Genomic DNA, 24,036 nt, shown 5'->3' with positions numbered 1-24,036 from the left:
TAAGTCTCTGTAACACATCCAACCACTCCTATTAGGCTCGGGATAGAAAGACACTGGAGGAGGAAGCAATAAGTAGCAGTCCAGGGAGTAAGTCTCTCTGACTGTCTGTCTCTCTCTCCTCCCATCCCCTCTGTCTGTAGTACAGCGGAATACCCCTTCTTACCTTTAAATGGAAACTGCTCGGTGAGCATTATTTCCCCCACAGTTTATGGAATGTCTGTGTTGGCATTTTTTGTGTACCTGGATTTTCATAAGTAATATATCCTTTGGGTGGTAAAGCTCTGGGGAAAGGCTGATAAGACTCTTCTATAAGAATTCTGAAACCATCTGTGATTGCAAACTGAAATGAGTTTGAGATCCATTTCTAAGACAGCGTTCCCAGAAGTAGAAGGAGAGAAGTGACACAAAAGTTTTATTTTGTTTTTGACTCCGGAAGATACTTTGTAATAGATTCATAAAAAGAGTGTGAATATAATATCATATCTTACCATAACTAAATATATAATTTTCAAATATAAAGATATTAACATATAATATAACATTGATCCAAACATTGAAAACATATAAACACTGCCCTCAGGAACTAGGTTCTCCATTGCTCTACATGTAGTTGTATATAAAATAAAAACCAGTCTAGATAATTATTGCACTACAATTTTTAGCAAATTCTGTTTCTTGATTAGCCTTGTCAGAGGTTTATCAACTTTATTGATCTATTCAAATAACCAGCTTTTGGTTTTGTTGGTTTTCTGTACGGTCAAATTTCTGTTTCTATCTATAGTTTAAAGTGTATTCAATGTGAGTCCAAGCTGCGTAGTTTTCAATTATTCACAGAAGTTTAAATAACCATGAATTAATATGTGTCTGTAAAGCAGAGCTCTTCAATTAGAAATGAGCTACCATTCATTATTTTTTTTTAATTTTTATTGTGCTTTAAGTGGAAGTTTACAAATCAAGTTAGCCTCTCACACAAAAACTTATATACACCTTGCTATATACAATTGCTCTCTCCCTAATGAGACAGCCCGTTCCCTCCCTCCACTCTCTTTTTGTGTCCATTCCGCCAGCTTCTAACCCCCTCTACCCTCTCGTCTCCCCTCCAGGGAGGAGATGCCAACATAGTGTCAAGTGTCTACCAGATCTAAGAAGCTCACTCCTCACCAGCATCCCTCTCCATCCCATTGTCCACTCCAATACCTGTCTGAAGAGTTGGCTCTGGGAATGGTCCCTGTCCTGGGCCAACAGAAGGTCTGGGGGCCATGACCACTGGGGTCCTTCTAGTCTCAGTCAGACCATTAAGTCTGGTCTTTTTACAAAAATTTGGGGTCTGCATCCCACTCATTCATTAGTTTTTATAAAATTATCCATGCATGCTAGATATATAAAGAATATATTTCCTTCAAATCAGTCAGTATGAGTTGGCTGGAGCGACCCCAACATGTTGCATTTATTTTGATTCATTTACATTTTTATTTTATGTTCCTTAATTCAGCCTTTGGTCCTTGCTACACACTTACTTCACATTGTATAATAGTCAATTAGCAAAGTAGAACACTGGAGGAAGATAACAACTGTATTATGACCTTTCCACAGTGTGGAAATAGAATAGAGTGTACGACTATGCTTATAGATCCAAAAAACCAAACCAAATCCATTGCTGTCATGTCGGTTCTGACTCACAGCGACCTATATAGGGCAGAGTAGAACTGCCCCATAGAGTTTCCAAGGAGCGCCTGGTGAATTCGAACTGCGGACCTTTTGGTTAGCAGCCATAGCACTGAACCACTACGCCACTGCTTCTAGATCAGATAACCTCACTTGGATACACACCATCATTAAATTGATTATCTAGGCAGGCATGTTATAATGGAATTTTACTGCATTAATTATATGTACACAGGGAGAATCTATATCATAAAACCAAATTTTGAATGTGTATTTTTTATCGTTTTGGAGTATGTACTTGCAAGTTTTCAGAGATCTAACTGGCATTTTTGCTAATAGTTATCTTTTTTAAAGTACTGTTTATCCCCACTTGTTTTGTTTGTTGAAAACATAGTTTAATAAGAGAGTCAACGAAAAATTGCAAAAGAGTGCAAGAATGCACTTCAGTGAATAAGAAATAAACAAGAAATATATGTGACTGTTTGGGCTGAGGAGAATGTCTAAATGTCTGTAGGACTAAACAGCCCATTAAAGAATTATCTTCTTGTTTACGCTTCAGATAACTAATTGTCAGTTTATTTAAAGGGTTGTGCCTTAATTAGAGGCCGTTAGTGGACATGAAGAACTGAAACTGTTTAAAGTTCCCATGTCATGACCATCTCAGAGGGAGCCAAGGTTTTGCAGTTCTCATTTGTGATAACACTCCCAGGCCGGCCCCAACTGGGCCCTCTGATCCCAAACTCAGTGAACTAGTTAATGCTGACATCGTTATGCTACACACCACTGATTGGAGTAACTGTGCAGAGGTACAAGCGAGCTGGTAGTCAGCCCTTCAGATAGCCTTCCTTTCAGACTCATTTAGAGCTTGTTTGAATATACCGTTGAACTCAATCCATTTGCACGTAAAATGGGTCCTAGTGGTGTGTCTTTCTGAGGTGCCTGTCAACAAGAAAGCAACAGAAGTGAATGGGGCTGCGTAAGCCCTCAAGTTAATTCTAATTAAAAATAGTAATGAAGGCACTGCTAAACCTGGCACAAAGCAGATTTGAACCTTAGGGAATGAAGTTGAAAGAGAAAAGTATGCGTGGATTTACCTGTTTGTCTTTTTTTTTTTTTACTGCATATGCTTGGCTGGCCTGAGATTAGAAGCCATGAGGAGGAAACCAATTAGTAATTGTATCCATCATGGACTTGTCACATAATCCTATTCTCAATATTAATTGTTTAAATAAAAGCATTGAATTTGATATGGAAATATATAATGGCATGGTTTTTGTTTCAGGGGGGTGAAATTCAAAATAGTAAGTGATGTGTTTTTGCATTTGCAAGTATACATGAGTTTCACAAGGTAATATAGAGACCTACCTTTAATTTAAGGAGCTTTGTGGCACAATGGTTAAGCACTCTACTGCTAACTGAAAGGTCAGCAGTTCGAACCCACCAGTGGCTCCGCTGGAGAAAAGACCTGGTGATCTGCTCCTATAAAGATTACAACCTAGAAAAACCTATGGGGGCAGTTCTACTCTGTTATATGGGGTCACTATGAGTCGGAATCGACTCAAAGGCACACAGCAACACCGTTAACTTATATTAACTCATGAATACTTTGCTGTTATTGTAGGCTGGTAACTTCATTTTAATTTACTTTTCTTAGAATAGTAAATAAACTTATTTTTTTTAACATTTGACTTTTGGTTAGATTTTAAATTTAGCTTTTAAATGAAAATACTCAGGGAAAGAGAAAGCAAGGAACCCTTTTTTTTTTCCTGTGTGAATGGGTAAGTTTAAATATTAAATTACTTATCAGTGGGCACTAAATGAGACATGATAGATATCAAAATGTTTTCATTAGCAACAAAGGTTAATTGTGTTAGAAGAGATCACCAGTTACGAACTGCCAAGTTGAGGTAAGACACATAGAGTAAGAAAATACATAAATAAGCAAGCCTCTTCTCATCAATAACCACTATTAATAAAAACTCACTGCAATTAAAGCTTACAATGATCCAATTACCAAATGGATGATGAATTGGAAAGTCACCAAGGAGGAACCTAGGTGGATCTGTAGATTTCAGAATCATAGATTTGGAAAATTGAAGGAAAAGACTACAAAAATACATAAAATGGAGACAGTCTTATCAGGGCTAGTGTTTTTTGTCTGTTGATGTTTTTGTGGACTTATAAGCAGGCAAGAAAAGAGTAGAAAGGGCACTGAACAGAGGATAATAAAATGGTGTAAAAATACAGTTCACGTAGCTAGGATGGTGTGAAATGGATACTCTCATGACTGCCTATAGAGATATAAATTGGCGTAAACTTTCTGGAAACAATTTGGTAAAACATATGATATCCTTTAACCCAGTAATCCTCCTTTTAATATCCAAGCTGAAGGGAAATTCAGAAATTCAAATAAAAAATATATGTAACATGACATTTATCATGGTGTTGTATGTTATAATAAAAATTAAAACAACCTAAATATCTAATAAAATATAATGTATTTATAGAACAAATATATACACAGCTATTCATGGTAATCTTTTCAAATAATATCTAAAGAAAATACACAGTATATACTATTAATGGGCAATACAGAAAACAGAAGTCCACTTCTTATAGGACAATCACAATTATGAAATATTTTGTGAAGTTTTTTTAGGTGCAAAGTTTAGAACTGTAAATATTTAAAATAATGTTTTAAGTATGCATAGAATTTGAGTTCAGAAATAAAAAGCAGCTGGTAATCAAGTTCTAGGAGTTTGCTTTGATCTCTCTTTTTTTTTTCCCTAATGGGTCTCCTTATCTCTCTCCTTTTTCTAAGCTTTTCTATGCACCTCATCTCCACTCTCATCTCTCTAGGACTAGCTTTCTCTATTTATTCCGCTTCTCTTTCCCTATAACTTTGGCTTACATGTGGTCATCACAGCTTCTCTGACCCTAAATCTACCTTAAGCTCTTTGTCTCTACTCAGAGAGGAGGAATCTGATTAGGCCAACTCATCTTTTCTCACAAAACCAAGACATGGGTTATTTACCTGCCTAAGAATCGGCCTCCCTTGGCTAGGTGGGCATCTATGCACCTATCAGTAATGGCTGCTCTGGAGATGGAGACACATACATAAACAAAGAGCCTTCTCTCTTCAACCTCTTTTCTACACCACTGCCTGTCCCGGGGCCCACAAATTCTACGCTGTATCCAAATCAAACTTCCAAGTAGACTCTGTCATTTCACAACTCACACTATTATCCTGCCTTCTCTCGCTTCTTAGAATTGCCAAATTCATGATTAATCTCCTAGTCCCATCTCTTGCACATCCCCTTGAAGGCCTTTTTTGACTCCCATAGTGCTCTGTTCATGACCGTATTAAAGCACATGTGACATTGTATTTCCATTATGAAAGTCATGTAAATGAACTATTGACTCCAAACACATGTGCCTTTGATACCACTGTGTTGTATAGTTTATGCAAGAAAACTATGAGACAGTTAAGGTTATTGACTTTATAATAGTGAAATCACAAATACACACACACATACAACTTAACCAAACTTGGTGTACCAACATCCCAGCACATGAAACCTACCAAAGAGTATTATTTCTGAGCTGCGTTTTTCCCCCCTACATAAGCCCTCATTCTGATGGTGGAAGAAGTGAGTTTAAAGCAAAGGCATCATCTTTTCAACCAAAACCAAAAACCTTTGCCATTAAGTCAATTCCAACTCATAGCAACCCTATAAGACAGAGTAGAACTGCCTCATGGGGTTTCCAAGGAGTGGCTGGTGGATTTGAACTGCCCACCTTTTTGTTTTAGCAGCCAAACTCTTAACTACTGCACCACCAAGGCTCCATCTTTACAAAACTGGACCCCAAAATTTCCATTTCCTGCATGACTCAATTTTTTCAGTGAATATTTCCAGCAAATGAACAAGCACTGCATTAACTCCATGTTTTGTTTTAGTGGTTTCCTTAGGTGGATTGATTTCACGGAATGCTGGGTGTAAACTGGTCAGATAGAACAAGAATTTAGATTTGCACAATCTTACTGGGAACTTTGAAACTTCTGTTATCTCACAGGACCCAGAAATTGAATTGAGGCTTTGTTACTAGGCCAGGTTTTAGCAACGGACCCAGGAGTCAGTAGCTAAATTTTCTACTTCTTTGCATCAAATTTTCTCTTGAAAATGATGCATGCAATACTGAAGAATGGCAAGGAGGAGCCTCTGTGAAGTGTTAAATATTTGGTTCACTGGGTCCTATCAGCAGGTAGGGCCTGCGGGGAGCTTGTTTATCCAGCAGAATGATCTCATTATGAGGACAGTGATCTACTATACCTTACTTCATACCCTGAAGCCATTCAGGGAAACAACTGAGTGAGTGATATTCATCCCAGGCCCTGTATTGGGCTATTATGACTTGCAATAACTGGCAGCATATTAAAATAGAGATCAGCGACTACAGCTACTCCACTGAAAGAAGTTCTGAAATTTCCAAGCTGTTGAATTATTCAGTATTTTCCAACTTATAGAAGAATATGTGATTGAATATTTCATGGCACAGTGATGGAAATAAAGAAACAGAGTGCACAGGCTTTATAAATTTCAGAGTAAATATTTATTTTCATAATTGCATGGTACCCTAGTGGGTCTCCGTTTAGGCCGGTGTGTCCATTGCTGTCAGATACAAACATAAGAACTTGCCTTTGAAAAACAGAGAACAATAAAAGGAGAAACAAAACAAAACAAGCACCTTAATAAATGATCACTAACGTCAACAAAGGAGCACTAAACCACTGGAATAGTGGTTAAGTGTTCAGCTGCTAACCGAAAGGTTGGCGGTTCAAACCCACCAGCCGCTCTGCAGGAGAAAGATATGGCAGTTTGCTTCATGAAAGATTACAGCCTTGGAAACCCTACGGGGCAGTTCTATTCTGTCCTATAGGATCTCTATGAGTCAGAATCAACTCAAAGACAGTGGGTTAATGGCAACCCACAACACTGCCTTGTTTTGTTTTGAAAATAACCATCGTTACCAGATTGGGAAACAGAAGTAAGGTTTGAGACAAATGTCCCCTCTTCTCCACGACAATACTACTGGGAACAAATTAAGCTGTAAATTTAGAATAAAGGAAGGAAACTCTGCTTAAAGTAATATGCAATAAGCTTATCAAACACCTTGTCCCAGCCCCAGCAGTGCCAGGATATATCAGGTACCCTGTAAAAATTTTTTTGAAAGAATGAATGAACCAATGAATGCTTCCATTCCAGAGGTGGCACAGACTAAAAACTGTGAATTCATTCCCCCCTGAAAATAATTCAACGATTTTCTGTTGCCTAAAAAATATTCAAGGAAAAGGTCATGGTGTGGCATTAGCAAGGTCTGGGGCTTTAACGTTCAAGGAGTAAATCAAGGAACGTGGCCAAAGAAAGGATATTGAGCTGCATGAACCAAAGAAAAAGCAAACTGCCACTCACGGAGAATTTAAACTTTTATGCAAATAATAGCTAACTGCAATAAATACTATCACGACTTACAATCTGGTAGGCCAGAAGATTCCTCTAGTTTTGAATTTAATCAGTTTTAGTAAGTGGACTGTAAAGATAATCTCACTTAAACCAGTGCTTGAGGGTCTTTTAATTGCTAAGTAACACTGAGGCAGCTAAAATTTGCTTCGAATTTTGGAGATAACAGTATTAACAATTGTCCAGTACAGTTATTCACATAAGTGCCTCCCCCTGTATTTATCAACTTTCTTGCACCCTGAGGCTGCACTCTCAAAGACAAGAAAGAAAAAGAAAACAAAAAACCAAGCCTCAATCCACATGATTTTCTACTGTTTAAACATAGATTTCCACTTGCCATGCGCAAGTGATTATTTAAAGAATGTCTGAGAGCATGTCGACAAAACTTAAGGAAAGTAGAAAGTTTAAGATTAATGCAAACTTCTACACTTGAATTTGTTTTTTTTTGGTCCTTTAACCACACATGAAAAGATACAAAAAATCCCCCATGATTTTCCTTTCTGAAGTTACTGCCATTTTTGTTCTTGCTTAAGTTTGACAGTGTTTAAATTTTTTTTTATGAAAATACTATGTAAATGAAGAAGAACTACACAAATAAAAAGAACTGTTGCTTTTATAGCCATGAATAAACGAGAAACGAAGGCCCTGAAGGAAGTCCACAGATACTGCCTTGTAACACCCTGAACAAAATGTAGAATGTCAGTAGTTGCCCATCATAATAAACATATTATTGCACATATGAATGCAGATGAATTTCCAGAAAAAAGTTGTGTGTAAACTTAACATAATATTCTGTGTACATAATATTATGCATTTTCATGAGACTTCTTCTACAGTGATAAAAATAGACTCAACATCACTAAGAAAAATGTCTCTAACCTTTTTTAAAATTCTCACTTAGGAATTTGCTTTAAGGAGCAATACACAAACTGTGTGGGTTTAATTTTCTACCACAGTCTCTGCAAGAAGTTAATCAAATAGACAATTAATCTGTATGATAGTATTCATAGGAAAGCAAATGCATATTAAAATACACAACCAACTTTATTCCCATTTCCCTTGAATTTCTCTCTAACTCCAGGGACTTGAATGCCCAGCAGAGCTCACAATATGAAAAAAGATACAGAGAAGTGCTTTTGTCACACAGACCAGATGATGTAAGCAATAAACTTCTGCTGTACAAATACAAAAACTTGTCCCCTGCCTCTTTGAACCAGGTCCCACTGCTTATTTCCATTATGATATCAGAATCCTCTTGGGAACCTTGGCCTGAAGCCTCAGAATCATCCTTGACTCCTTGTTTTCCCTCATCCCTCCCATCTCATTAAACGCTGCATTCTAATAATTCTGCCTCTACAATTTCCCTCACATTTTTTTCCATGTCTTTTGTCACTTGAAAACCCTGGTGGCGTAGTGGTTAAGTGCTACAGCTGCTAACCAAAAGCTTGGCTGTTCGAATCTACCAGGCGCTCCTTGGAAACCCTATGGGGCAGTTCTACTCTGTCCTATAGGGTAGCTATGAGTCAAAATTGACTCGCTGGCAATGGGCTTTTTTGGGTTTTTGTCACTTATTTTCTTTACTTCTTCTATTTCAAGGACTTTCTAAGTGGTCTCCCTTCTCCTAGCTGTCCTCTTCCCACCCACTCTTGGTATTGATACTAGAGTTATTTTCCTTCACAGAGAATTCCTGCCTTCGGCATTGACTAGCTATTAGTCAGAATCGACTGGATGGCGTTGGGTTTTTTTTTGGTTTGGCATTTTTTTTTTAGAGCAGTGGTTCTCAAAGTGTGGTCCCCGGACCAGCAGCATCAGAATCACCTGGGAACTTTTTAGAAGTGCAGATTCTCTGACTCCACCCTAGACGTTCTGAATCTGAAACTCTGAGGGCGGAGCCAGAGATCTGTGTTTTAACAAGCCCTCCAGGGGATGCTGGCGCTCACTAGAATTTGAAAACTACTGGGCTACAGGAGCACGTTCAAGTTTTCTTTGCATGGTGTCTTGGCCAAATCCACATTTCTCACCTTATTTTCACCTGGTAGCTCTCTTCTCCCCCCAGCCCACTCCACCATTTCAGGACCTTAGCCTTGAGTGTCATATCTATGTGGGATATTTCACTGATTTGGAATTTTCTCTTTCCAATCATCAGGTTTTGAGTTGAGATACAATTCAAATTTCTCTTCCTTAAATCTTTTCTAATCTTCCCAGTCAGATATATACTCCATTCACTGATTTGAAAAACAAATCTCTTGTTCTGTAGTCTCTCAGCAATGCTGCCTTTACTTGGAATTTCTTCATTCTTCCTTGTGTTATATGTAGCTGTTCACATGCCTGTCCCTATTATAAAATGATCTCTTCAAAGACAACACTAATCTCAGTAATCCTTGTTTTAGAACAGTGAGTTGCACATAGTAGGTAGTCAATAGCCATATGTAGAATCACACTGAAATATAATTTGAAATTTAATATGTGATTGTTCATGTGTTCCTTGCTGTAAACAATAGCTCATTTGGGATTGTCATAAAATTTAAAGACTGTTTATAACTTGCAATCTTTAAAAATAGAATTATATTCTGCTATATGTGTTAAATAACCAAAGGATTGGCCATTCGAATCCACCAGGCACTCCTTGGAAACTCTATGGGGCAGCTCTATTCTGTCCTATAGGGTCGCTATGAGTCAGAGTTGACTCGACGGCACTGGGTTTGGTTTGGTTTGGGTTTGGATATGTGTTAAAAGGAGCCCTGGTGGTGCAACGGTTAAGCTCTAGGCTGCTAACCAAAAGTCCAGAGGTTTGACCTCACCAACAGCTCCATGGGAGAAAGACCTGGCTATCTGCTACCATAAAGATTGTAGTTGTTGTGTGCTATTGAGTTGATTCTCACTCATAGTGACCCTATAGGACAGAGTAGAGCTGCTCCATAAGGTTTCCTAGGTTGTAATCTTTACGGGAGCAGATTACCAGCTCTTTTCCCACCCAGGAGCTGCTGGTGGGTTTATACCACCGGCCTTTCAGTCAGCAGCCTAGCACTTAACCATTGTTACAAGAGGACTCCTTCCCATAAAGATTACAGCCTAGGAAACCCTATGGGACAGTTCTACTCTGTCCTATAGGGCAGCTATGAGCTGGAATCGACTCAATGGCACACAATAACAAAAGCAACATATATGCTAAAACAAAAACAAAGTAGAAGTAAATGTGTGCCTTAAGCCCTGTTACTCTCTCTTTAAAGAATCAAATCTCAGATTGAGTGCCCTGCCATCCGACAGACCTTGTGAGGTGCCTCTAAATTGGGAAAGGGATTAAATTTGAGCACTGTTTGTTTGGTTTGTCACTCATCATGTTGATATTTAATCTAGTGTCCAACATTTGTCCTAAAGGTGTGAAATGTATGAAGCTGGCAATACTTTTTGACCTACCCAGATGCACATTTCCTTAACCTTTTTGTGGTCTTTTTGAGGAGGTATACATAAACTAAATAAATAGCATAGTAGTATGCCTAATGAATGTAAAACATATTGTATCATGTTTATTAAATCAATAAGCATTTACCGAGTTCTGAATTATATTCTGTTCTGTGGAATTAAACTTTTGAGTCAAAAAATGTATTGCTCTGCAATATTATAAAGGAAAAATGCATATTATTATTATTTTCCAAATTAATAAGTTATAAATACTTAGAAAAAATAGTCATGAGTGATTGTGCTGGCACCCAAGACACATTTTCAGCACCAATTTAAATGAACATTTATTTAGCCAATTACTCATTTATTCAACACACATTTATTGATTGCCTACTATGTCCCAACAACAGTAAAGCAAATAGATATAAATGTGGAAATAGATAAAATATACAATTAGATGATATTTAGTTAGTTAGATAGACAGACAGACAGATATGGATGGTTGGATGGATGGATGGATGGATGGATGGATGGATGGATGGATGGATGGATGGATGGATGGATGGATGGATGGATGGATGGATGGATGGATGGATGGGTGGGTGGGTGGGTGGGTGGGTGGATGGATGGATGGATGGATGGATGGATGGATGGATGGATGGATGGATGGATGGATGGATGGACGGTGAAGTCCCAATTCTCAAAGTCTGCACAATTCAGTGATGAAGAAATATATGTAAGCAAATAATGATTCACTATGATGATGATAATAAAGGTATGTATTGAATAAGTAACACAGAAATAATAAATAATTGAAAGAATTTTCACAACATCAACTCGAAAGATTAGATAGTTTATGTTAATGGAGGGAGGAATAAGAAAAGGAGGGTGAGAATGGTTGCACAACTCAAAGAATGTAATCAATATCACTAAATTGTACATGTAGAAACTGTTGAATTTGTGTACATTCTGGTGTGTATATTCTCAACAACAACAAAAATAAAATAAATTATAAATATACATAAATAATTGAAAGGATAAAAAAAATATTGAAGGTAAATTGACATTGCTTTACTCTTAAAGGATAGACCATATGCATCAAGGTGTTGCATCAATCCCTTATGTCCACAAAAAAAAAGAATCCAGATTTTCTTGTAGTACAACATTCTGCTTGTGTTTGTCCAAATGATGGTGCCTTTCCTGCTCCCAGTCAGTGTGGGAATGGAAAAAGGACTATCCACTATATTCTAGGTACTGAATTTGGCACTTTCTCATGCCACTTTTAGACATTAATAAAAATAATGATCTAAAGACACTATGAGTCTTAGCTGAATTTACTGCCAGGCAAAGCAGGGATACCATGATCCAGCAGAGGATGGGGCCTTCAGATTTACTGTCAAAGAATGACTCACAAAAACTTAGCCTAAAGCATTCTGGATTTACTCACATATAGGTACATACAAGGAAGAGGATCCCCTATGAAGACTACTTCTCAGGCCAAAGGCAAGTGTAGAGCTTAGAAAAGGCAAAGTCAGAGGGCTTCTCACGGAAAAAAGACTGATCAGTTTAAACAGTCCTTGGTGATCAGTTCAAGATTTGATCACTATAGTGGAGCTTGGCCGAGGAAGATTGCTAAAACCCTAGTCCATTTGTTGAATGCAGATAGTGCAGTTGAATCACAGACTGCAAACAGTCCAAGTTCACTATTGCACTCTTTTTCTGACCAATTTTCTGTGAAGTGGTTGCTCTCCTTCTTTCTGTTCTTTTTTCTGAGCCCTGACCACTGACTATCTGCTGTGCCTTACTCTCTTCAGGCTCAGAGACGTGTAACAGGAAAGTCTGTAGAGACATGTAGCAGGAAAGTCTATACGCTCAAGCCCAAGACTCAGGAAGATTTCCTTTATCAATACCATGGCAATCCCACAAGGTGGATTTTTCAAGATGCAGAAAGAAGGCTCCAGAAGCTTCAGTGGCTGGGATTTGAACTTGGGTCTGCTTTGTACAGAGCTTGTATACCACCCTGTTGTACTATTACATACATTTTTCAACTCTCTCTAGCTTGATTAACAAGCAAACCCACAAAGAGAATGAAAAATTGTGTTCATCATGGAGAATCTGAGTCATATATAGATTTTAGAGCCCCTTCTGGTTAAATTAAGAAACGCATGTGGTACAGTGGTGAAGCGCTCAGCTGCTATCCAAAAGTTCAGGGGCTTGAACCCACCAGCCACTCCTCAGGATAAAGATGTGGCAGTCTGCTTCTGTAGATACAGCCTTGGAAACCCTATGGGGTAATTCTACTCTGTCCTATAGGATAGCTATGAGTTGGAATCAACTCAATAGCAATGAGTTTGGTTTTAGATTTCTTGTTAAATTATGTTCAGAAGAATTTCATTAAATATTTTCCTCTATATCCTTACATGGAGTACATGCCACTCTCATCTTTTCCAGCCTACTTGATATCTAGAGAAGCCCTTTGGCTAAACCAAACCATATTTAAATGTTTATGGTACTTGATGACTATGATTTAAGGTAGATTTTAACATGGCCATGTGGATGGGTGAAATACCAGCCATGGAAGACTGGCACCACAAGGAAGGGGCAACAAAATATACAAGGGAGTTAGTCCAACAACAACTGGTGCTGCATATTGAGAATCTCTCTCTCTAGTTTTCATTTCCACCCTGTGAAATAATGATGACTGTCCTCCTTTTACAGAGGAGAAAAGGTCCTAGACAATCAGGCCTCTAGCTGCCTCTCTGACTTTGGCTCCTGCCCCTTTCTCTCCCATTCACTTCCTCCATCTACCCATCCTTCCTGCTCTCCCTTCAACACAGTTCCCAACATAGTCCCACCCCAGGACCTCTGTTTTGAACTCTACTGTCACATTTGCTTGGTTTATTCTCCACCCAAACATCAATTCCTCAGAGAACCCTTCCTTGGCCACCTTACTGAACACAGCGTCCCATACACTCTGGCCTCTTTACCTGCTTTAGTTTTACTTCCTGATACATTATATATTTTTGATTATTATCTGTCTTCTCTGAGAGCTAGAACTTTGTTTTGTTTACCACTCTATCCCCAGCACCTAGAGCCTTCCCTGGGTGCTGAATGAATGAATGACATAGCCTGAGGCTCAGAGAAGTTAAGTCAATTTCCCAAGGCCTTACTGAGTTCCATCTGACACTCAAGAAATAGCCCCAAAAATCTGGAAGAAGTGCCATGTGACATAATAATGTCAAAGTAGAACTAATTTATAGAAGGAACATTACCAAAAAGCATTACCTTTACAGATGCATATTTCATTTGGGGATCATGGGCTGGTTAGGGAGGGCAACTGTTTTAGTTCAACAGGCATTCAGGATTGTCTTAAGGGCCCCCGTTGATGGTAAAGTAGTCAACTTATGATCGAAGACACTCAATGAATATTTACCTCGAATTATGGGGAGTTTTCTGCTTGACAGGTGCACAACATTCCTCAAATCCCCAAAAGAATTCAAGGAAAGATTAATAGGCAATCAAGAGTCAGCGTTGCTGAATTTCTCCTCCAGAACCCAGCAGTTTATTTCCCCTTTTTCCTTTCTGAAAATATAAATGCACTGGCTTTCATTTGCCCTGGAAAGGGGTTTATTGTATTCAACGAAAACCCCCTTGCCATCGAGTCAATTCCAGCTCAGGGGAACCCCATGTGTTACAGACTAGAATTGAGCTCCATAGGGTTTTCTTGGCTGTAATCTTTATGGAAGCAAGTTGCCAGGCCTTTCTTCCTCAACACCACTAGATGGGTTCAAATCACCAACCTTTCAGTTAGTAGTCGAATACAAACCATTTTCAGTACCCAGGAACCTTGTACTCAACCAAGAGAGATTTAAAGATACATTACCCACTGCCGTCGAGTCGATTCCGACTCTTAGCAACCCTACAGGACAGAATAGAATTGCCCCATAGAGTTTCCAAGGAGCGCCTGGCAGATTTGAACTGCCAACCACTTAGTTAGCAGCTGTAACACTTAACCACTATAGGTTTCCAAAGATATATTAGATCATCAAAAAGAAATTTATATGCAGTGCAAGCTACATTGTTATTCCAATCCAATGAGTTACTGTTTGGGCTCGGTTTAGATGGCCCTCTCCAGGAAAGATAAAAATCATGTCCTTAATTCCCCTGGATCCCAGAGGCCCAGGAACACTGTGGGATTCTGGTGACCTCACAGCAAATGGGCTGTGGATTCTGAGGAACTGACAACTCTGAAAGCCACTTTTAACCCTGTGTTTTTGTTAAAAAAAAAAGTGGCTTCCTCCGCTTATTAGATGATTGGGACAAGTGCTGGGCCTATGCCATATTTGCTTGCTATTGAGGAAACCTGTCACTGGCTGCAACTCTAGATAGCATTTCAAAGAGGGAAGAGTCACTGTCTGCAGTGGCCCAATAAAGGAAAACGTAGCAACAGTGGTGGGAAAGGACAAATACTAGAAAACAATGGTGTGGTCTGTAATGAGCTAGAAGGCATCACAGGTGAGAAGAGGAGAGGTACTGGGAATTTGAGAGGCCGCTTATGGCTGAGCAAAAGGGAAGACCCAAGTTGGACAGCAGATCCCTTTTCCTTGCCTTAGGGAGCTTCACTGCCTTTTTTTTTTTTATGGCAGGTAAAAATGCAGCTGGTTTTCTCAACTATGGTTTTCCCTTTATACCAAAAAAACCAAACCAAACCCAGTGCCGTCCAGTCGATTCCGACTCATAGCGACCCTATAGGACAGAGCAGAACTGCCCCATAGAGTTTCCAAGGAGCGCCTGGTAGATTCGAACTGCCAACCCTTTGGTTAGCAGCTATAGCACTTAACCACTATGCCACCAGGGTTTCCACTTTCCCTCTATAAAAAAGGAGTACATGAGCTTGTGTTCACACCATCTTTCTTTGAAAAGACAATACAGAAGAGAATGGATTGAATTATAGTGTTGAATGAAAATAGTTTGAAATCTGGAATGGAGCAAACTATGTACAATGGATCAGTCAGAGATATAGGAGTGACCAATGATGGCTGTGATAATTTTGCCACTAAAATATCAGATGAATGATACTTATGTTAATGCTATATTTTTGTAATTTGAGACAAAAGTGTGCAAACTGTACTTGGTGCTCAGTTTAAGAAACAATGCATGAGTTAATAAAATCATAAGCATATGTAACAGTTAATAAAATCTTAGTACATCTAGTGAGATAGGAGCTTCCATAGATGGCTGTTGTGGAAGGAGACGCTGAGACAGTTCTTTTAAAAAAACATTAAAAAAATGCGTATAATGTTTGAACAATGTATTATTTGATTCAGTAATTCACTTCTGGAATTTTACCCTAAGGAAATACCACCAATTTTTTTTTTGAGGGGAGGGTTTTGGAGCTTTGTATATGAAGTTCTTTTGTTATCCCAGAATTATTTAGAACAATTAAGCCTAGGGGAAAAACTTGAAGTCAACTACCGCCAGAAGAGTTAAGTAAGTTATTATGTATCACCATTATGCAATATTATGCAATTATTGCAAGATGTTAAGTAAAAAAAAAAAAAAGATATAAAATTTTATAAAATGTATGATCTCAGCTGCAAAAAGGCTGAATAAACAAAAGGAAAATAATATGTCAAAATATCAACAGGGGATTCTCTTGGGTAGATTACGAATGAATATTTTTTACTCTCCCGTAGTTTTCTTTTTATTATTAGAAAACAAAATCTTTAAAAAAATGATAAATCCTCCCCAAGTGCACACTGCAATCCACAGGCTTTTGTGTGTTGGTACCAGGGAGACCTGCTAAAATTTAGGTGCTAAGACATGAGAAAAACATTAACTACATCACCAAGATCCCGTTTACCTCGGGACCTACTGTCTCCTGATCAATAGGGAACCATATCTTAGAAGAAACGTGGTAACAGCTGACCAAGGCCTGTGTCCACCTGGAAATGGCCTACATTGAGAGAATGATAGATGATAACTTCCAGGCTTTGTCAGACATAGGACCTTCTAGAAATTGGGTTTTTGTTCATTGGTAGAGCCTCATGAGTAACAATTCTTACTACTCACACAAATTTCTCCAAAATATTTGAAACAACTCTTCCAAAATTGTTACACTGTACATAATTTTAAAGGTGGGAATCTGGAAATGGCCCACTCCAGAGAAGCATGATCCAGAAAGTAGAGGGGGAACAAAGTATTTTGTGAACCAAAGCGTACTATAAAGATTAGCTTTTGTCCTATTTTGCTGTTATCATTGCTGCTGATAATTTGGGGATATCCCTGCTCCCTCCTCTGAAAGATGTCTGCATTGCCCACTTTCATTTGTGGAGTTCATGTGTGGAAAGAGGAACAGCCAGTGCAGCTGAAGTGTAGGATTTACCTAATGAAGATCTAGTGTCAGTCTTTTTGTTCAGTGCCTATGATAGCTTGTGTGAAAAATGAGAGGTTGCTCAGTTCACTGCCTCTACTCCCTGGCTGCTTTCTTGTCTGAAGTTCGATGTTTCCAAGCCCACTAAGGGTAGAAACAAATGATGCCAGTATGCCAGATAGTTGTTTAGTTATTTTTGGTCATTGTATTAAAACATGTAACAGAAGAAAACTACAGGCATTTTAGGCCTGTCTGCTTTATTTTTTTTAATTCCCAATATATGTGTGTGTGGGAAACCCTGGTGGCTTAGTGGCTAAGTGCTACAGCTGCTAACTAAAGGGTCGGCAGTTCAAATCCACCAGGCACTCCTTGGAAACTCTATGGGCCAGTTCTACTCTGTCCTATAGGGTCGCTATGAGTCGGAATTGACTTTACAGCACTGGGTTTGGTTTTTTTTGGTTATATGTGTGTGTATATATATACATATATGTGTGTGTTGTGTGTATATGTGTGTGTGTGTGTGTGTGTGTATAAAACCAAAAGGTCAGCAGTTCAAATCCACCAGTTGCTCCTTGGAAACCCTATGGGGCAGTTCTACTCTGTCTTATAGGGTCTCTATGATTCGGAATCAACTCAACAGCGAAAGGTTTGGTTTTTGTTTTCATTTTGTTTTTAATGTGTGTGTGTATATATATGTATATATACATTTTAAAGATCTCACCCCTTGACAAGCATGGTGTTGATATTTTTAGTTGACTGGGAAAGATATTTCAGTCTCTGAAAAAATACATGAGTTGCAGAGTAAACTAGCATTACTCCTCTCCCTCACTGCTTGTATTCAGTTAATCACCTGCTCCTGCCAATGATACATCCTAAATTTTTCTCAAATCCAGCTTCTCCTTCTGTACTACCACTGCCTTACTTCAGACCTTCAGTAACATCAATCTCCTTGCTAAAGCTTTCTAATTTACATCTGTATCTAAAAATCCACCCAGTGTAGCATACCTAAAACCATTAGACTGACTCTGTCATCGACCCCACCAATTAAAACTCTTCAGTGTTTCCTCGTCCCTCCCACAATGAAGCCAAACATTTTTACATCACATAGAAGAAAAACAATGATGTGTCTTTGTTCATTTCCCTTCCTTTGTCTCTTACCATTTTCTGCTTTAAACTTGTTTCCTTAAAACAAAGTCACTTTTCGTCTCTGCAAAACTATGCTACTTCTTATTTCTGTGCTTTCGCTTTTGTGTTTGCCTCCATAGCAAGTATCTGTCCCCTTACCCTTCCTATGGCTACCTGCTTTTGATGGGCATCTCAAACATTTCTCCTTCAACGAACACTTTTCTGACCTGCTTAGTGCATTTCTTTATCATCGCATTTCCACTAGTACTCTTAATTTCTGTCTATGTGTATCTTGTTCTATTAGATCCTGGGTTCCTTGAAAACAAGGGTTACGGTTTGTATGTCTTGATATCTCCAGCCCTTAGGACAGAAACTGGAATGAAGCTCTCACTATCCAAACAAACCAAACCAGTTCCTGTCGAGTTGATTCCAACTCATGGTGACGGCAAGGGTGTAAGAGTAGAACTGTGCTACATAGGGTTTTCAATGGATGATTTTTTGGAAGTAGATCACTAGGCCTTTCTTCCAAAGCACCTCTGGGTGCACTCGAACCTCCAACCTTTTGCTCAGCAGCCAAGCTCGTTAACCATTTACACTACCCAGGGACTCCTGCTCTCACTATATGAATATATAAATCTGTGTTAGGTTAGGTTTACTAAAACAGTGCCCAAGACAGGGATTTTGATGCCTGTGGTTTATTGAGGGAGAGCATTTCAGAAAGAACCTGAAAGAGAGGGAGGGGAGCAGCCAGGAAAGGGGAAAAAATGAGCAAAAGGGAGGTGTCAGGTAAACTTTGGGCTTGGCCTGATTCACAGAGGAGCTCTGGAGCATAAACTATCACATAAAGTTGTCCCCATTTGAGACAAAGGAGCCAGCCTTTTATATACGCACCTCAGTCAGTTATTGGTGGTGGGCCACACCCAAGGGGGTATAACTTTCCCATAATGGTATCTCCTGTCAATCAAAAGTAATTTTCAAGAGAGGTGGGCAACTGTGAACTGTTAGTATCCAACACTCAAAGTAGCTGGAGAATGCATGCATCTGCTTAAGTAAAAGGGATCAGGATGGGGTACTGTAGTGTCTACTACACTATCACGGGTGTCCTGATTATTTTATTTCTATTCCAATCGACCTGCCTAGATAGATACTTTAAGACTAATAAAATTTGCCATTTTATAAAGTCTTACATTTTCATATTCGGGTGCAATATGTGTAAGTTTTGCAATTAGATGGAAATTTTTTTAAGAAGTCAACCTTTAAGCTTGTTACCATGGAGATATTTTGAGTTCTTACATATGTAGTAATAGTGATTTAGTTAGAAATACGTTCCCTAATCTCTTTTGAATTTATTCACATTCTCCAGTCTATATAGCCTTTGTTCATAAAATGGTACATCATTATGAACTTCTTGTAAAAGAATAAGTTCTGAATCCTAATTCCACCATTGTCTACATATAAGCTCCCATAACTTTATGGGTAGTGACAAAAATGAATGAATATGGTGCTTCCTACTCTCACCCCCCAACATAACTTTATGGCTTCCTAAATTCCCATGGGCTTTGAATGAATATGTACTTCAGAGGAGTCATTGAACTACAGTATTTCCATGGAATCTTCCCTTCAGGGAAGAAGAGTAGTCTTATGGATTGAATCATGTCTCCCCAAAATACGTGTCAACTTGGCTAGGCCATGATTCCCAGTGTTGTGTGGTTGTCCACCATTTTGTCATCTGGTGTGATTTTCCTATGTGCTGAAAATCCTACCTCTGTGATATTAATGAGGCAAGATTAAAGGCAGTTATGTTAATGAGGCAAGACTCAATCTACAAGATTAGATTGTATCTTGAGTCAATCTCTTTTGAGATATAAAATAGAGAAGAGAGCAGAGAGACATGGAGACCTCATACCATCAAGAAAGTAGTGCCGGGAGAAGAGTGCATCCTTTGGACCCAGGGTCTCCGCACCGAGAAGCTCCTCAGCCATGGGAAGATTGATGACAAGTACCTTTCCCCAGAGCCAACAGATAGAGAACGCCTTCCCCTGGAGCTGACACCTTAAATTCAGACTTCTAGCTTCCTAGACTGCAAGAGAATAAACTTCTCTTTGTTAAAGCCATCCTTGTGTGGTATTTCTGTAACAGTAGCACTAGATGACTAAGACAAGTAGCAATAGCAAACTTTATGAAATAGGCTTATAGAAGGGTATTTTATTTTGAAAGAGAGAAAAAATAGATTAAATACTACTGGCCTGGACTATTACCTGTTAGTAATTTTGAAAATAATAATGAAGGTCACCTGGTAACTTACGTAATGGAGTTCACAGTGTCTGTAAGTATGCTTTTGGAATGATTGTTACCAAGCTAACAGAGCTTATGTTCGGAAGTAAGGAAAAACTAAAAAAACCAACAGCAATTCTGTTTGTCAAGAGTTAGGCTTTAAGTTATCACACTCTCTTTTAAGAGTTCCTACTACTCAAGATAAAAAAAAAAAAAACAAGCACACACAAAAAAACACTTTGTGACTATATAAAAAAATGCACTTTTTCAAAGGATATGCATATTTAGGTATTTAGGGGTGAAATGTCATGGTGTCTCTAACTTATTTTCAACTGGCTTAGGCAAAAAAAATTGTGATATGTATGCACATACATGTACACACAAGCACACACAGAATACAAATGAGGCGAATGTTAATAAAGAAATATTGCTCATCACTTCATTCACTTAATGAAATACCTTCTTGTAATTGTTGAAAAGGGACATAAGTCCATCATTTATTTAAATATGTTTATCCTAATAATTTGGAAGTATTTTGAACTGTTCTTTACAGTATTTGCTATCTTTTCCCAAAAAAAGGTATTAGAAAATCTTAAGAATTTGATGGTTTATTTTGAACATTGGGAATTTAGTTTAATAGTAGTCAAACCTCCTAAACCATAACCCTCCATCTATTTCCACACTAAAATGAACAGTCTTCGATGTCCAAGGTGCTGTTATTTCTTCATTTCCTCTTGACATATGACTCAGAGCTCTTTGAAACTATTTTTTTATTACTGATTGTTAAGTAGTGAATAATTTTAATTTTCAGAAATGTTCTCTCAACATTTTTCTTAGTAAGCATGTTCTAAAAGTATATATTAATAACTATATTCCTAATACAACTCTCCCTGTGTTCTCTTGATCTAATTTGTTACTAACTTTTTAGAACTTTCTAGACTAAATCTTTTTGCTCTTAGCTTCAAGCACTTTGCTTTATCTTACAAACCTTCTGAGAGTTTGACTAATTTCATCCCATTGTTTATACTGCTACCTTGAAGGTGTTTCAGGCTTTTTCACTGTCAGCGATATCCTCTATGACAGATGGCTTCAGTTACAATAACTTGATACTAGAATTGTGATGTAATTCATATAGTGGTAAAACAAGAAACTTTCATACTTATCACTAGGATTTTAACTGTCGAAAATAGAACAGGATTCATTTCATGCAATGGTACAAATATATGAAATTTTGTTGATAAATATTGTGTGTAATTAATATCATCACGGCAATTCTGTTTGTGCACAGTGCTGTCATCCTACTTGACAGGGATGATGGCAATGACTCAGACACTGATGATGTCCACCAAGCTTGCAACATGTTTACACTAGACAGAACCTAAACACAGCTCTTTAGTAGGAATCTTAGACCAACATTTGGTGATTGAAATTAATTAAATCAAAGAATGGTGTGAAATTGAAAACACTTTGATTAGGAAACAGAATACTATAGTGGTAGAGAGAATGAATTCTAGGGTCAGACATAAATGGATGAAAACCCCAGCATTCCCAGTTACTAGCTGGCTGAAAACCTATTGCCATTAAGTCCGACTTATAGTGGCCCTATAGGACAGAGTAGAACTGCTTCATAGCGTTTCCAAGGAGAGGTTGGTGAATTCGAACTGCTGACCTTTTTTGGCTTGCAGCCATAGCTCTTAACCACTGGCCCACCAGGGCTCCTGGCTATGCAACTTCAATTAGTCTCGTTTCTTTGACTGTAAGATTTAGTCATCAATTTGTTTATTTCCCCACACGCTCATTCGTTCATTTAGCAAAAGTGTGTTGATTTGGCCAGCAGGCACAGTTTTAGGCACTGGAGCTAAAGCAGTGAGTGAGAAGGACAAAATTCCTGACCTCAAGGGGCTTACATTACGTACATCTATTTAGGAGACAGAAAACAAACAGGTGGATACATAATATAACATTGGACAGCAATTAGTTTTAGGAAGAAAAATTAAAGCAAAATAAGTAGATCAAGTGACCAGGATAGGAGGGTGGTGTTTCAAACAGGATAGTTAGAAAATACTTTTTTGAGGAGGTGACATTGGGAGAAAGTGGGGAGGAAGTCATACACTTGGGCTGGGCAGGAAATTTGCTTGTAGAGGCCACAGCAAGTTCAAAAACCTTAATGGATGTTTTCATCAAGAGTGAATGAAAATTTATAAACTTCTCAGCACACAGCTAAATGTTCATTACATGTTAGATATTGCTATTATTTTAAAACAAGAAATGGAGATAGCTAATTCCATAAATTATTTTTTTTGATCTGATGAACAACTTTATTTTTTTCAATCTGGATCATTTTCCTTCTCTTGAATTCTATATTTTTCCTCCAGTCTGAGGACCTCTTTTTAATCTGTAGTGAGTTAAACCCTGACTGTAATACTCAGATGCTATTGCTATTACAGGTCCTCTTTTCTCTGTCTTTGACATTTGTATACTCTGAGCAACATCAAACTTATTTTTTTTTTTTGCTAAGTATTTAACAACTGCCCTCCCTAAGCTGGAAATCCACAAATCCTCTCCATACGGTGATGATGGGGACTCACTTGCTGTATTGGGACCTGTCATTCTGTGTGGGAATGGGTGGGTGCCATTTGGAAGATGGTACTTCCAGCAAACACAGAAAACCAGCCACTACCCACTCCCATTATCCCCATATCCTACTATGGTTTCTTCTTGAGACTTCCCCTGATGCTCCCAGAAATCAGAGCAAATTGATTACTACTGCCTCTACCAGAGCTCACCCCACTCTTGTTTTTATTCTTTTATGCCTCATTTGCGTATAAAAACATTTATTCCTGATTTATCAGTCTGGGTCCAATCATAGAAACTACAGCAAAGGTTTAGTGTGAAGATTTATTAAATGTAACAGGGGACTGGAGTAATGAAGGATTGGCTAATAAAAAGGAGAAAGAATCCTGAAGAATATAGGAATGGCTGCCATTACATGTAGGGCTGAGATACAACACCCAAAGAAGAGTCCCCACCCTCTCAACCTCAGGGTTGAGTCCAGACCTTGTTAAGAGGGAGCGGCCATGGCTTAATGAAGAGCCAGGAAGTCAATGGGGTACAGTGTAGGTGGAACTTGTTGGAAATATGCTCTCTGGAACTTTACAGAGATCTGCACTCCAGGGTGTCTGGGAAAGCTACGTACTTGAAGATGTAACACCCAGTGGGGAAGTGGGGTTGTGCCAGGGGAAGCTTCTGGCCACCTTGCACAACAAGAGTCTAGTACTGGACAAGCATACACCACAGGAGCCTGATTCTGACTACCAAGTGAGCACATTAGAACCAGCAAGCAATACCCTTTCCTTCTCCATGTCTCTGCAGCACTGTCTCTTGACAAAGCTTCAGGGCCAGCTGGCAAAGGAAAAATATTTAAAAGGCCCAGATCCATTTTCACAGAACAGGCAAAAAGGTGGATTTGGAGCTGAGAATCAATAAATTGATAACTGACAAGCTGATATAAACAAAGAATAAATACAAGCAGACTAAATGAAGAATGCATTGTTTTTAGCAGGGTTTTACTTTTCAATACCAAGAAGTCTTATTCATTGCTGTATCCCCTGTGCCTAAAGTAGAATTTGGCCCAATAAATATTTGTTGGATACATGTATGAATGAATGAGTGCTGAAT

The 24,036-nt window shown here is 38.5% G+C and overlaps 1 protein-coding gene across 1 annotated transcript in view; it reads left to right on the top strand.

Moving 5' to 3' along the window:
- Positions 1-24,036, top strand: part of IL1RAPL1 (interleukin 1 receptor accessory protein like 1) — a 1,405,042-nt gene that overhangs the window by 657,990 nt on the left and 723,016 nt on the right. The gene's annotated exons all lie outside the window — the stretch shown is intronic.

Source organism: Elephas maximus, chromosome X, assembly GCF_024166365.1.
Source record: "Elephas maximus indicus isolate mEleMax1 chromosome X, mEleMax1 primary haplotype, whole genome shotgun sequence".
Lineage (NCBI taxonomy): Eukaryota > Metazoa > Chordata > Mammalia > Proboscidea > Elephantidae > Elephas > Elephas maximus.
The sequence above is the reverse complement of the archived record's forward strand: the minus strand, read 5'-3'. Positions and strand labels throughout refer to the sequence as shown.